At 43.9% G+C, this 12,259-nt stretch overlaps 1 protein-coding gene across 4 annotated transcripts in view; it reads left to right on the top strand.

Moving 5' to 3' along the window:
• Nucleotides 1-12,259, top strand: part of gli3 (GLI family zinc finger 3) — a 97,580-nt gene that overhangs the window by 1,528 nt on the left and 83,793 nt on the right. For 3 of the 4 annotated variants that reach the window (XM_058059547.1, XM_058059548.1, XM_058059549.1), the window contains 2 exons: nt 4,551-4,586; nt 5,981-6,239. The gene's annotated coding sequence lies outside the window, so the exon portion shown is untranslated. Of the gene's footprint in view, nt 1-4,550; nt 4,587-5,911; nt 6,240-12,259 lie in introns of those variants that run through there. The other variant, XM_058059550.1, reaches the window with a different exon arrangement.

Raw genomic sequence — 12,259 nt, 5'->3', positions numbered from 1 at the left:
TGTGCTCATGAATATGGTGCGGATGATGTGGAACTACTTTTTCATTAATCACTACGCGGATTTACCACAAGGTGGCGTACCTTGCACATTAAAAGCGCCCTCTTTCTTTCCATGGAGGGAAAACGGGAAATGCGCGGCCTCTAGCGGTTATTGCTTGAACTGCACCGTGAGCTTCACTTCTCCAGGAAGAGCCTCAATTAGTCAGTGATTGATTGTATGCCTTTTAAAGTAACGCACCGATACACCGCTGTAGCTTGTACTCCTTGTTTAATCACCACCGGGAAAGAGGCGTGAGGAGAAAAATGGGAAATGCTTCCAAGTGGAGCAGCACCTGTAGTTTGGGAACACCGCCATCCATCTTGCTACAATGGTATAGTGGGTGCTACTGAGCGCGGTGGAACCAATGACTAATAGGCAGAGTCGTCTGTGACCCCTTGGACTTGGAGCGGGTCCGCCACCTGGGGCTTGTTTTTTTTTTTGGGGGGGGGGGGGCAAAAAACAACCTTTACTGGCAATGTTCAACAATACAAAGTAATACAAAGCATACATGGAAATTGAAAAGCAACGCCATTGTTTAGCCCGAGCCCGTAGCCCGTAGCATGGCGCCACATACTATCAGCCGCCATCTCCACCCCCCCCCCCATCGCTCACCCCCACTTCAACCAAGCTAATATTTCAACTCGGCTCCCAGGGCCCGGAGACTGAAAGACGTTTCCATTTGATGTCAGTCATTGGCTGATAAGTGTGTGGCGGAGTGTGTGTGTCGTTAGTCACTGTCCGTGTTCGGCCCTGTGACAGCCGCAGATCTATGAGGGGCGGGGTCGTTTTTTTGGCGCCGGGGACGCGGGGGAACATGTACACGTATGGACTCACTGCGCCGCTTTATTATATACACCTACATAGTCGAATGGGATTCAATAGAAGAGCAAAAACTATTTAAATCCAATATGGCTGCCCTTTATCAGTGGTATAAAATGTCCGAAATAAACTTAAAAAGGGCTATTCTTCGCCTTCAAAACACTCCGTAGATGTGGAAACGGTCTCAAGTTCTGAAGAAACGATGCGTGAGATGAATGGTGTGAACGTTCTACCTGAGGAGCCCCAAACAAAAGACCCCATCTCTACCTGTAGGACTGTGGGGGCGCTTTGATCTGGACCAGAAAGAGAACGTAGTTTGATGAAATATTGATGATCGCTTCCTTTCTTTTGTCTTTTTTTTTTTTCTTTTTTGTTAACGGCGTCCTATGGGAGGCCCCGCGCGCTCTCAGGATGCGCTCGGCGCTGAGCTGGATGAGAACGGACTCGACTATTTGGTTGAGGGAGCGTTATTGGGCCTAATGGGCGCGCTGATGACCTGCCACGTGGACCTGAGCGGGTGTGAAGCGGAGAGGTGTTTAATCAAGCGCCGCTAATCGAGACCGTCTTGACAGGGGAGGCTTCAATATTTATGTGTTGATGGATTGTCTTGGCATCAAACACTGGGCCTCTCTGTCTCCCGACGTCTCTATTTAGACTGTATAACCGTCTTATTACCTTCAAACACTGCAGGCTGGGGTTTTAATGAGGTCCAAAACAACCAGAGGGCAAACATAGGTCAGTCCCGGGTTGACGAATTTGATGGAATTTCTTTTCAGTGTAAACGCCTCAATTAGCATTAGCATTGTTAGCATTGTTAGCGTTAATGCAACTGGTTTCTGTCACTAATCAATGATTAGTAGTTTAGTAGATAGTAGTTTCATTCATTTTCTACCGCTTATCCTCACAAGAGCCTATCCCAGCTGTCTTGGGGCGAGAGGCGGGGCACACCCTGGACTGGTGGCCAGCCAATCACAGGGCACATATAGACAAACAACCATTCACACTCACATTCATACCTATGGACAATTTGGAGTCGCTAATTAACCTAGCATGTTTTTGGAATGTGGGAGGAAACCGGAGTGCAAACTCCACACAGAGATGGCCGAGGGTGGGATTGAACTCGGGTCTCCTTGCTGTGAGGCCTGTGTGCTAACCACTCGACCACTGTGCAGCCTAAAAAGCAAGAATCATAAGACATTTTGAATATGTTTATCGTCCGTTTTGAGCAAGGTTTATGTCGATTTTCAATAATATATTATCATATATACACATTTCTCTGCTCCAGTCACTATTTTGTGCCAATTTTGGAACTTTGAAGGTATATTTTTTAAATTTGAAATGAAGATTTATGAATGCTATCTCAGCAAGCGTGATTATAAATCCAATTCTGTACCAATTTTGGAACTTTGAAGGCTAATTTCTACATGTTATATTACGATTTTTGTTGATTTTAGAGGATATCTCAGCACGGATGAATGTAATCGTCACAATTTTGGAACTTTGAAGGCATATTTTTTACCTGTCAAATGAAGATTTATGAATGATATCCCAGCAAGCGTGAACATAAATCCAATTCTGTACCAATTTAGGAACTTTCAAGGCTAATTTCTCCATGTTATATTATGATTTTTGTTGATTTTAGAGGATATCTCAGCACGGATGAACGTAATCGGCACAATTTTGGAACTTTGAAGACGCATTTTGAAGTGTCAGATTGTTGATTTTTGAATGATATTTAGGCGCATATGCTCATGTATACGCATAGTCCTTTTTGGCGCTCATTTAGTCCCAATTTTGGAACTTTTAAGGCGTATTTTTTGTTGATTATGGATCATTATCGGCAAGGCTGTTCATATTAGCATGAAAAGTGCTTTTTCTTTCTTTTCCGGTCACAATTTTCTGCCAATTTTGGAACTTTAAAGGCATATTTGACGTGTCAGATGAATATTTCTGTTGATGTTTTTGTGATATCTGTAAAAAAAAACCACACAATCGGAAGTTATTGTAAGTTTTTGCCCCAGTTTTCCACCAGCAAGGCCGTAGACACCATGAAATATGATTTGACAAAGTTTCATTTGAGTTTTGCATGAAAGTGACCCACATTCTGCAGGCCGCTGTTAGACAAGACAAAAAAAAAAAAGTCATATTATTGATAACTGCCTTGAGTGCTTTTGTCTGGAATTTACCAGAGCAACACGCTTCAATCGGAGGAGCCCAGGGAGGATTTATCGCTCTCCCGTGCTTTGGCTGTGGCGATAGACGGCGGCCGTAATGACTTCTGTGGCGAGAAAGCACCAACTTGAAGGCGAGAGAGAGAGAGAGAGAGGGAGGACGCCGCCGCTATGTTCGCTTGGAGCCGGGGGGGGCAGCTGATAGTCTGGGAAAGGTCTGGCGCTACGTCGGAATTAACATGCCTTTTCCGTTGGCGTCCATTAGATAATCATATTCATACCACACAAGGCTCCAAAACCCGCTCTTGTTTCATTATTCCCTTTTAATCCACCCTGATAAGAGGCAGGGGGGGGGGGGTTTATTATGTCGTCATTTGGAGTCCACATGAAACCCCCACGGGATGTTATCATACGGGAAATTGCTTAAATTGCCCAAGTGGATACAGTTTTTTTCTTTTTTTTTTTTGCTTTTATTATTTCTAAGGGACTCAAAACAAGCCAAAAAAAATCCTTTATTCATCTCCTTTTTAACTGTGAATTGCAACCACTACTCCTGAATCAACATCAGTCACCTTTGACCTCACAAATCGTTACTTTTGACTACACAATGCTAGCTTCTACTTAAGTTGGTTATCATACGGGAAATTGCTTAAATGGATACAGTTTTTTTCTTTTTTTTTGCTTTTATTATTTCTAAGGGACTCAAAACAAGCCAAAAAAATCCTTTATTTATCTCCTTTTTAACTGCGAATTGCAACCACTACTCCTGAATCAACATCAGTCACCTTTGACCTCACAAATCGTTACTTTTGACTACACAATGCTAGCTTCCACTTAAGTTGGTTATCATACGGGAAATTGCTTAAATGGATACAGTTTTTTTCTTTTTTTTGCTTTTATTATTTCTAAGGGACTCAAAACAAGTAAAAAAAATCCTTAATTTATCTTCTTTTTAACTGCGAATTGCAACCACTACTCCTGAATCTACATCAGTCACCTCTGACCTCACAAACCGTTACTTTTGACTACACAATGCTAGCTTCCACTTAAGTTGGTTATCATACGGGAAATTGCTTAAATGGATACAGTTTTTTTCTTTTTTTGCTTTTATTATTTCTAAGGGACTCAAAACAAGCCAAAAAAAATCCTTTATTTATCTCCTTTTTAACTGCGAATTGCAACCACTACTTCTGAATCAACATCAGTCACCTCTGACCTCACAAACCGTTACTTTTGACTACACAATGCTAGCTTCCACTTAAGTTGGTTATCATATGGGAAATTGCTTAAATTGCCCAAGTGGATACAGTTTTTTCTTTTTTCTTTTTTTGCTTTTATTATTTCTAAGGGACTCAAAACAAGCCAAAAAAATCCTTTATCTCCTTTTTAACTGCAAATTGCAACCACTACTCCTGAATCAACATCAGTCACCTTTGACCTCACAAATCGTTACTTTTGACTACACAATGCTAGCTTCCACTTAAGTTGGTTGTGTTTTGAATTGTGTTTGTTTTTTTTCAGGCGTTTGGTCATCCGACTGTGAAGCTCCACTAACCGGTGAGTGTGTTAAAATACCAGGGTTCGAACCCAAGAGTTATGTGGTTGCTTCTTAATTGGGGTGAGATGAGGGGTTCAAAAAAAAAAAAAGGGGGGGGGTGGCATGACAGTACCCCCCTCTCTCTCTCCCTCTTTCTTTCTCCTCCAGAATCGCTTTGGCTCCAGAGGTGCTTTTGATGTGTGCTTTGGCTCGGCGAGTCCGACTTTGGAATATGTTCTTGGGAGAGCGTCGGTTACTTGCCTGCAGGCACAATCTCAATCCCAGGGATCCTGGCCCTCTTTGATGGAATACTTTAGGGAGCCGCCCCCCCTCTCAAAACCCCCCTTTCCAACACACACACACACACAGACCATCCCCGGGCCCCATGCACCACCGCACTCCCCGGAATCTCTTTGAGAGACTCCTAACAAGGACTTTTGGTGTGATCCGAGTCCGGTCCAGATGAGCGCTGGCAGCGGAGTCGGCGCTTACATGACACCTTGCCCCCCCCCCCCCCCCCCCCCCCCCAAAACACACACACACACACAAATACAAAACCCTAATGAAGCAATTTCAGACTGATTGATGAGCAGGTTTATTGATGACAGAAGCTTTTGATTGATTAAGTCACTCAATATTCCCATCATATTTCCGGAATTGTTAGGAATTCCGATTTTGAATGGACGCCCACACACACACACACATGTTCAAATCTCACTTAAACGATGAAGTGCTTTCCTCTTCATTGATCAGGGGCGGCCCCCTAAAGAGCCCTCTTATCACATCATTTCCCTGTTTATTGATTATGTATATTGATTAGGCGTTTATGTATATAAAGCTGCGGTAAAGGTGTGTGTTAAGGGTCCCATAACTTTTGCACAAATTATTTGTGCATTTTTTTTAATATTCTACATAAATTGAGCTATTTTAATTTTAATTATGCCATAATTTTAGGTACACCTGCACTCTTAAAATGCAAAAAAAATTGTTTATTTGTTTTATACTTTGGATTATTGAGTATATTAATACTTATTGTATGTATGTTTAAATATTTACATAAGGATAAAAAATTGTTTTTTGTTTTATACTTTGGATTATTGAGTATATTAATACTTATTGTATGTATCTTTAAATATTTACATAAGTACATAATGTAACCATAAAAAAAAGTTTAGTCAAGTGATAGGAAGCAGAAAGCAAGAAAAATAAAAAAAGGGGTACAGTTTTTTTTTTTTTTTTTAAGAAGGAGGGCTGCATGGAGTTGAGGAGGGAGGAGTCAAGCGGGAGAAGGAGCAGCTGGAGTCCCACACTTCACCCTCTCTTCTCCTTGCGGGGGGAGAAAAAAAAACGCGCACTAAAACGCCACAACAGAGTGACGTGCATGGTGTTTTCTTTCTTTTTTTTTTTTTTGCAGTACACGCTCGTCTTCACTTGTGGGGCAGACTTGATGCTTGTTTGTCCGACGGCCTTTGAAAGCACCCAAGTCCCAAGTACTAGAAGAAGAAGAAGAAGAAGAAGAAGAAGGAGACCCGCAAGAGGAGGACGAACTCTGACCGCGCCGTTTTGGGAGTTGCAGCGTGGAGAAAGCGAAAGAGGAGGAAAAAGTCGTCCGGGACATCTCCGAAAAAGACGCAACTGCTTTAAAGACGCCGTGTCCGTGAAGAAGAAAAAAAGTAAGTCACGCCTTTTCCATGCACATTTACACACTTTTTAGAACAGCGTGAAGTCCTCCGTCATGCCGTTTCGTGGAAAAGTTTACTCGGAGCAAAAAAAAACTTTTAACATAATTAATACAGTATAAGCACGCTTTACGGCATATATAACTTTAATACTAAACTTTTTAGTGGACGCACACTTAAGAGAAACGCGTGTGTGTGTGTGTGGGGGGGGACACGTGTGATCATATTTCACTGTGTGTGTGTTTGTGTGTGTGTGTGTGTCTCCTGTTTCTGACTTGTTGAAACCGTTAACAAGAAGACACATAATTTATTTAAAATAAAAACAACAACAACAACTGTAAGCACGTGGCTTGACCTTTAACCTTTAACCTCATGCATCCAGGTATAATAATTATGTTTATAATATCAACATGATGATGATGATATCGTACCAAAAATGATGTGAGGCCACATCAGAGAATTAAAAATGATTTATAGGAGGTTTTAAGTCTATCCAAAAAAAAAAAAACAGTCAACACCCCCAATTAAAAACCGCCTAAATAGACATCATGTGTTTTTATTTTTGTTTTTTTTTGTGGTGATTTTTTTTTTTTGGGGGGGGGGCACATGAAAAAAGCCCTTCCACATGTGGAGATATTTGCTTGAAAGTCCTGGCCAGCTGTTCCACATTTGATCTGCTCTGTCTGCTCTCGGGTTTCACATCATGCCAGGGTTCCATTCCCTACTCTTTCTGGGGTTAGGTTGAGGAGGGGCGGGGGGGGGTTGTAATTTTATTTATGAAAAATTGAATATTATACTGTGAAATTCAGGTTTGAATTGACAACATGAGAATAATTCAAATTTTATTTATAAGTACATTTTATTTGTAAGGGGCCTGTACATTAAGGGCCTGATAATAATAATAATAATAATAATAATAATAATAATAATAATAATAATAATAATAATCAAGAAAATTACTATAATAGCCACACATTTTTTATTAAATATATAAACAATATATGTATTAATAAATAATTATAAATGAGTTAATTTATTGTGTATTTAAATGAAAATACTGAAGGGTATTGGTGTCAAACAGGTTCACCTTAACCAACAACAACATTAAGATGGTGATGAATGCCGCGGCGTTTAAGATGCTAATCTGCCGAAATAAGACGCGCGACAAGGAACTGCTTATGAAGAAGAAGAAGAAGCGGCGGCGGCAAGGAACGATCCGGATAATACCAATATCCGGCGGATATTCCAGATAGCCGCCGCATGCTGTTTATCTCCACTTTTTAAGTCCCAAATTATGCAAGAGTTACGCTCGCCCCGGCGCACCCGTGACCTTTGTGACCCTGCAGAATAGAAGCTGTCATGTTAATGCGAGGAGGTGACATTCTATTAGCTTTTTGAGCTATGGTCTCTCCTCCTTTTTTTTTTTTTTAACACACACATAGTGTGTCCTCGGGCTTTTTTTTTTTTTACGCCCCCTTAGAAGAGTACCTGCTATCAAGTTTGTATGCAGGAGGCCCTAATGAGCTGCGTTGTCGTGCTAATGCCGGCCCTCAAAGAGGTGCGAGAGGTTGTGTTGTGAAGGAAGTTGACTTTCCTTTCAGATAATTTACCACTTGCTTGTCGGGGCACGTTGCCTCGTCTCGGCGTGTTTGTTTATAAAGTTGTAGTAGCCGCAGTAGAACGTTTACTACCAGGAGCGTACTAAGTAGTAGAAGAAGAAGTGTGAGGGGAGGAGAAAGTTGTAGCAAGGCACCGTTAAAAAAAAAAAAAAAACGTCCGGATGCATTTTGCGTGCGAGCCGAGACAAGAAAAAGGGGGCGCAGGAGGGCTCCTCCTCGGCCCGCTAATCCCCAGGCCCAGCCATCCCTTCAGGGCATGCCTCAGATCTGGCTCTGCGGCGCTCCGTGCGGACCAGCCAGCTCCGACGGCCGATTTAATATGCTATGTGTTCCCGCTCCCGCCCCCCCCTCTACCCACACCCCACCTTCTCAGCCATCATTGTCCCAGTGCGGGACCCCCGACCCCCATCCCCTTGCTTCAAGGAGCCTCCTAAAGGCACCTTTCAAGCTGGGTGATGCCTTTGGATAAGGCATATGGCGAGGCAGGCCGAGGGGAGGAGGCTAAAGATATACTGTCATTTTAGATATGTGTTGCGCATATTCAGGAGCTGATATGCTCACTTTATCCACCTCTTGTCCTCTTTTTCTATCCGAGGCGGAGACGCCGCCGTTTTCATAATGCGCTTGAAGAAACTACTATGGGACCAAAGCATCCGAATGCGCACACTTCCTGCTTATCGCTATACTTCATTCTCCCAAAAATTGGAGCGCTTAAGGAAAAATAGTTGAAATGACTCAACGATACTTGACCCTTGACCTACTCATCAAGCCCACCAGTACAGTACAGGGGTCTCAAGTGTCTGGGCCGCTAAAGCTAGGTGTTTAGAGTTAACTTAGTTGTTTATTCTTTCCCATATTAATAGTTGTAGATGTGTTTATGGGCCTGTTACATGTTGTGCTGTCATTTTTGTGTGATTGAACTGAGGTTGTCTAAGGTGACAATCACCGACATCCAGCAGAAGCTATAAGTAGCAGGCAATGTGGCTCGTGCAGGTTCAGAAGTTAACTTCTTGAAGAGTTCTACCAAGTCCACAACGAGTTTCTGAGCTCTTTATAGGGTCCAAATACCATGTTTGCTAAGTCTGTAGGACCTGGTATTCGGTAAGCAGATGGGTAGTCCAAAAAAAAACAAGGCAAAAGTCGTTATGTACTTTGTGTACAGGAGGAACTTAACTTCTTGAAGAGTTCTATCAAGTCCACAAGGAGTTTCTGAGCCCTTAATAGGGTCCAAATACCATGGTTGCTAAGTCTCTTGGACCTGGTATTAGGTTAAGCAGATGGGTAGTTCAAAAAAACAAGGCAAAAGTCGTTATGAACTTGGTGTACAAGATGAAGTTAACTTCTTGAAGAGTTCTACCAAGTCCACCAGGAGTTTCTGAGCCCTTAATAGGGTCCAAATACCATGGTTGCTAAGTCTGTAGGACCTGGTATTCGGTTAAGTAGATGGGTAGTGCAAAAAAACAAGGCAAAAGTTGTTATCTGTTTTGTGTACAAGATGAAGTTATCTACTTGAAGAGTTCTACCAAGTCCACCAGGAGTTTCTGAGCTCTTTATAGGATCCAAATACCATGGTTGCTAAGTCTGTAGGACCTGGTACTAGGTTAAGCAGATGGGTAGTCCAAAAAAAACAAGGCAAAAGTTATCTGTTTTGTGTACAAGATGAAGTTAACTTCTTGAAGAGTTCTACCAAGCCCACCAGGAGTTTCTGAGACCTTAATAGGGTCCAAATACCATAGTTGCTAAGTCTTTTGCACCTGGTATTAGGTTAAGCAGATGGGTAGTCCAAAAAAAAACAAGGCAAAAGTCGTTATCTGTTTTGTGTACAAGATGAAGTTAACTTCTTGAAGAGTTCTACCAAGTCCACCAGGAGTTTCTGAGCTCTTTATAGGATCCAAATACCAAGGTTTCTGGGTCTGCTGGTCCCGGGTATTGGGTTCAGCAGATGATGTGAAGGTCTTTGTGAATATGTGTTCCCGTCAACCCATTCTTAGGGTAAATCTGTTATGGTGCCTTTCCCGTACGACGCCAACCAATCTGTTGCGTTCAGGGGAAATAGGATCTTAGGAGTCCATTTCTCAGATGTTGTCAGACCAAATGATAGACTATAGTTCTTCTTCTGCGAGCCGCATCCGTGTACGTTTACCCGCCTCAGTTGTATGGCCAGCAGGGCTAAGCGTGTTCGGCATCGGGTCTATTCGATTCGTTCTTCATCTCGCCGCCGCGTTTGCCTAATGAACAGGAAGTCGAGTTTTAGCGCCGGTCTAAATGAAAGAGAGTCTGCTTTTTTTTTTTTTTTACGACGACTGTTTTCTTTTCACACGAGGGCGCCGCTCGTCTCCTACAACTTCACGTGTTCAAGTGTGGGGCGGCGTGAAGTGTCGCAGCGAGAGGTGAAGTGTTTTGCTTTTGGGGGGGGGGGTGTTTGCTTGTAAAGTTGAGTGTCTAAAGTAAAGAAACCCGGGGGTTGTTTTTGCACATGTGGCATTGTGTCGCCTGTGACGGGACCGGGGTGGTGGGTGGCTGGTGGTGGGGGGGGGGCGGGGGTCCCGTCACTCCAGCCTTATTCCTCCAATGCATCCTCTAAACGTATTGTCCCTGCATCATGAATGACGTTATGTGTTTTAAAGCATGACACCCCCCCCCCCCCCTTGCCCTGTGGTGCTCCTTCATTTTGGAGTCTTGGCTCATCCTGGAGTGGAGGTCAACGAGGGGTCCATTGTTTGCCGTGTCAGGAGGTTAATACCTGAAAGAAGCACAGCAAACATGTTTAGATGAGCACCCCCCCTGTACCCCCACCCCCCCGAACCCCCGCCCTCCACTTTCACTCTTCATTTCCGTTTTTTTTTTTTTTGTATTTCCCAAAGAATGCTGACAGAGCCTGGCTTTAATAGTGCCTCCTCATCTCGGAGAAACAAAAGAAGAACTCAACTATCTGAGCAAACTTCTGCCCCAAGCTTACGGAGACCCACAAGCGCCCCCCCCCCCCTTTTTTTTTTGACAGCACTGCATTTGAAGACTAATCGTTTTTTCTCATGCAAAGCATGCTGTTTTAAGAGGCCTGGCCATGGAGAGAGAGAGGGGGGGGGGGTGAGCTGTGTTTTAACAATACTCCACAGGGAGTGAGGAACAGGGTTTTGGGGATGGAAGAAGGGGCGGTGGGTTGTGTGTATATGTGTGTGTATATGTGTGTGTGTGGGGGGGGGGGTCCTCTTTCCTTTTTCTCTGTTGACAAAGCCCAGTTCCTTTCAGGGCTCCGCGGGAGTTTTTTTTTTTTTTTTTAGGGGGGGGGGGGCAGGATGAGGCACATCCAAGTTCCTTGAAAGAGAGGGGAGACATTTTTAATGACAGTTTGTCATCATGCTCCCTGAACTTCCCGGTGAAACGTGGGGGCGGCCTTTTGCTGCTGACAGGCCAGAAGAGGAAAAAAAAGAAAAACCCGAGGCCCCCAAACTGGTGTTTTTATTAAAGGGAGGGGGGGTGATGGGGGCGGCATTCTTTGGAAGTATATCTTATTCATGAAGAAAAAAAAGCCAAGATCGGACTTCCTAAAGAATTAATTATATCTCAGATGCAGGTTGCCGAGCGCGACACGGTAAAGCCTCCCTCGGTGGGAGCGGGGGCCCCGCACGAAGCCTTCCATTTGTCAAAGGTGGCGGACCCCCTTTCTCCCACTCCTCAACACTTTCCCCCATCCGTTCCCTAACTCATTGTCTGGACCCGGGCAGGACATTAGTCACCGCCATGCCCCAGCAGCCTGCAGGGGGCTAACGGACCTCAGCTCTGGGAGTCCGGGGGGCTGCTAGCGAGAATACGGGGAAAAGGTTGGCGGGTGGATTGAGAGCACGGTGGAGGAAATGTGGGGCGGATGTAAAGCGAAGGAGATAAAATGTAAGAGTGTGTGTGTGGACAACCACTCCTAGCTCTACCTCAGGGCTCAGTGTGTAAGCCCCCTGTCTACACCCGCCCCCCGCTGCCCCCCACCCCACCCCAAAGCTGCTTTCACAAAGAGATTTACAAGACAGGTCTCCGGTGTGTTTCACTGCCCTGCATGATAAGTGGCGGACTTGGATTGTGTGTGTGTGTGTGTGTGTGTGTGATTCACATAACTTGACCTTTCTTGTTCTTCCGCATGAAATTCTGCTCCGTTATTAGCGATCAAGCAGGTTAGACTGACACCAGCCCCCGTGTAAAGGACCCCTTGCTGCCATATTTATGTGTGTGTGTGTGTGTGTGTGTGTGTGTGTGTGTGTGAAAGCATTCCGCACACTCAACACCTACAAGGATCCCCTTAGCTTTTAGAATTATTTATAAAGCTCGGCTTTTGTGTGGCGCTCTAAGTCTCTGTCTCCTCCCATTACAGGCTATGACTTTACCTGCGCTCCCCTTTTTTTTTTT

This window comes from Doryrhamphus excisus, chromosome 21 (genome assembly GCF_030265055.1).
Source record: "Doryrhamphus excisus isolate RoL2022-K1 chromosome 21, RoL_Dexc_1.0, whole genome shotgun sequence".
Taxonomy (NCBI): Eukaryota; Metazoa; Chordata; class Actinopteri; order Syngnathiformes; family Syngnathidae; genus Doryrhamphus; species Doryrhamphus excisus.
This window is presented reverse-complemented; position numbering and strand designations above follow the sequence as displayed.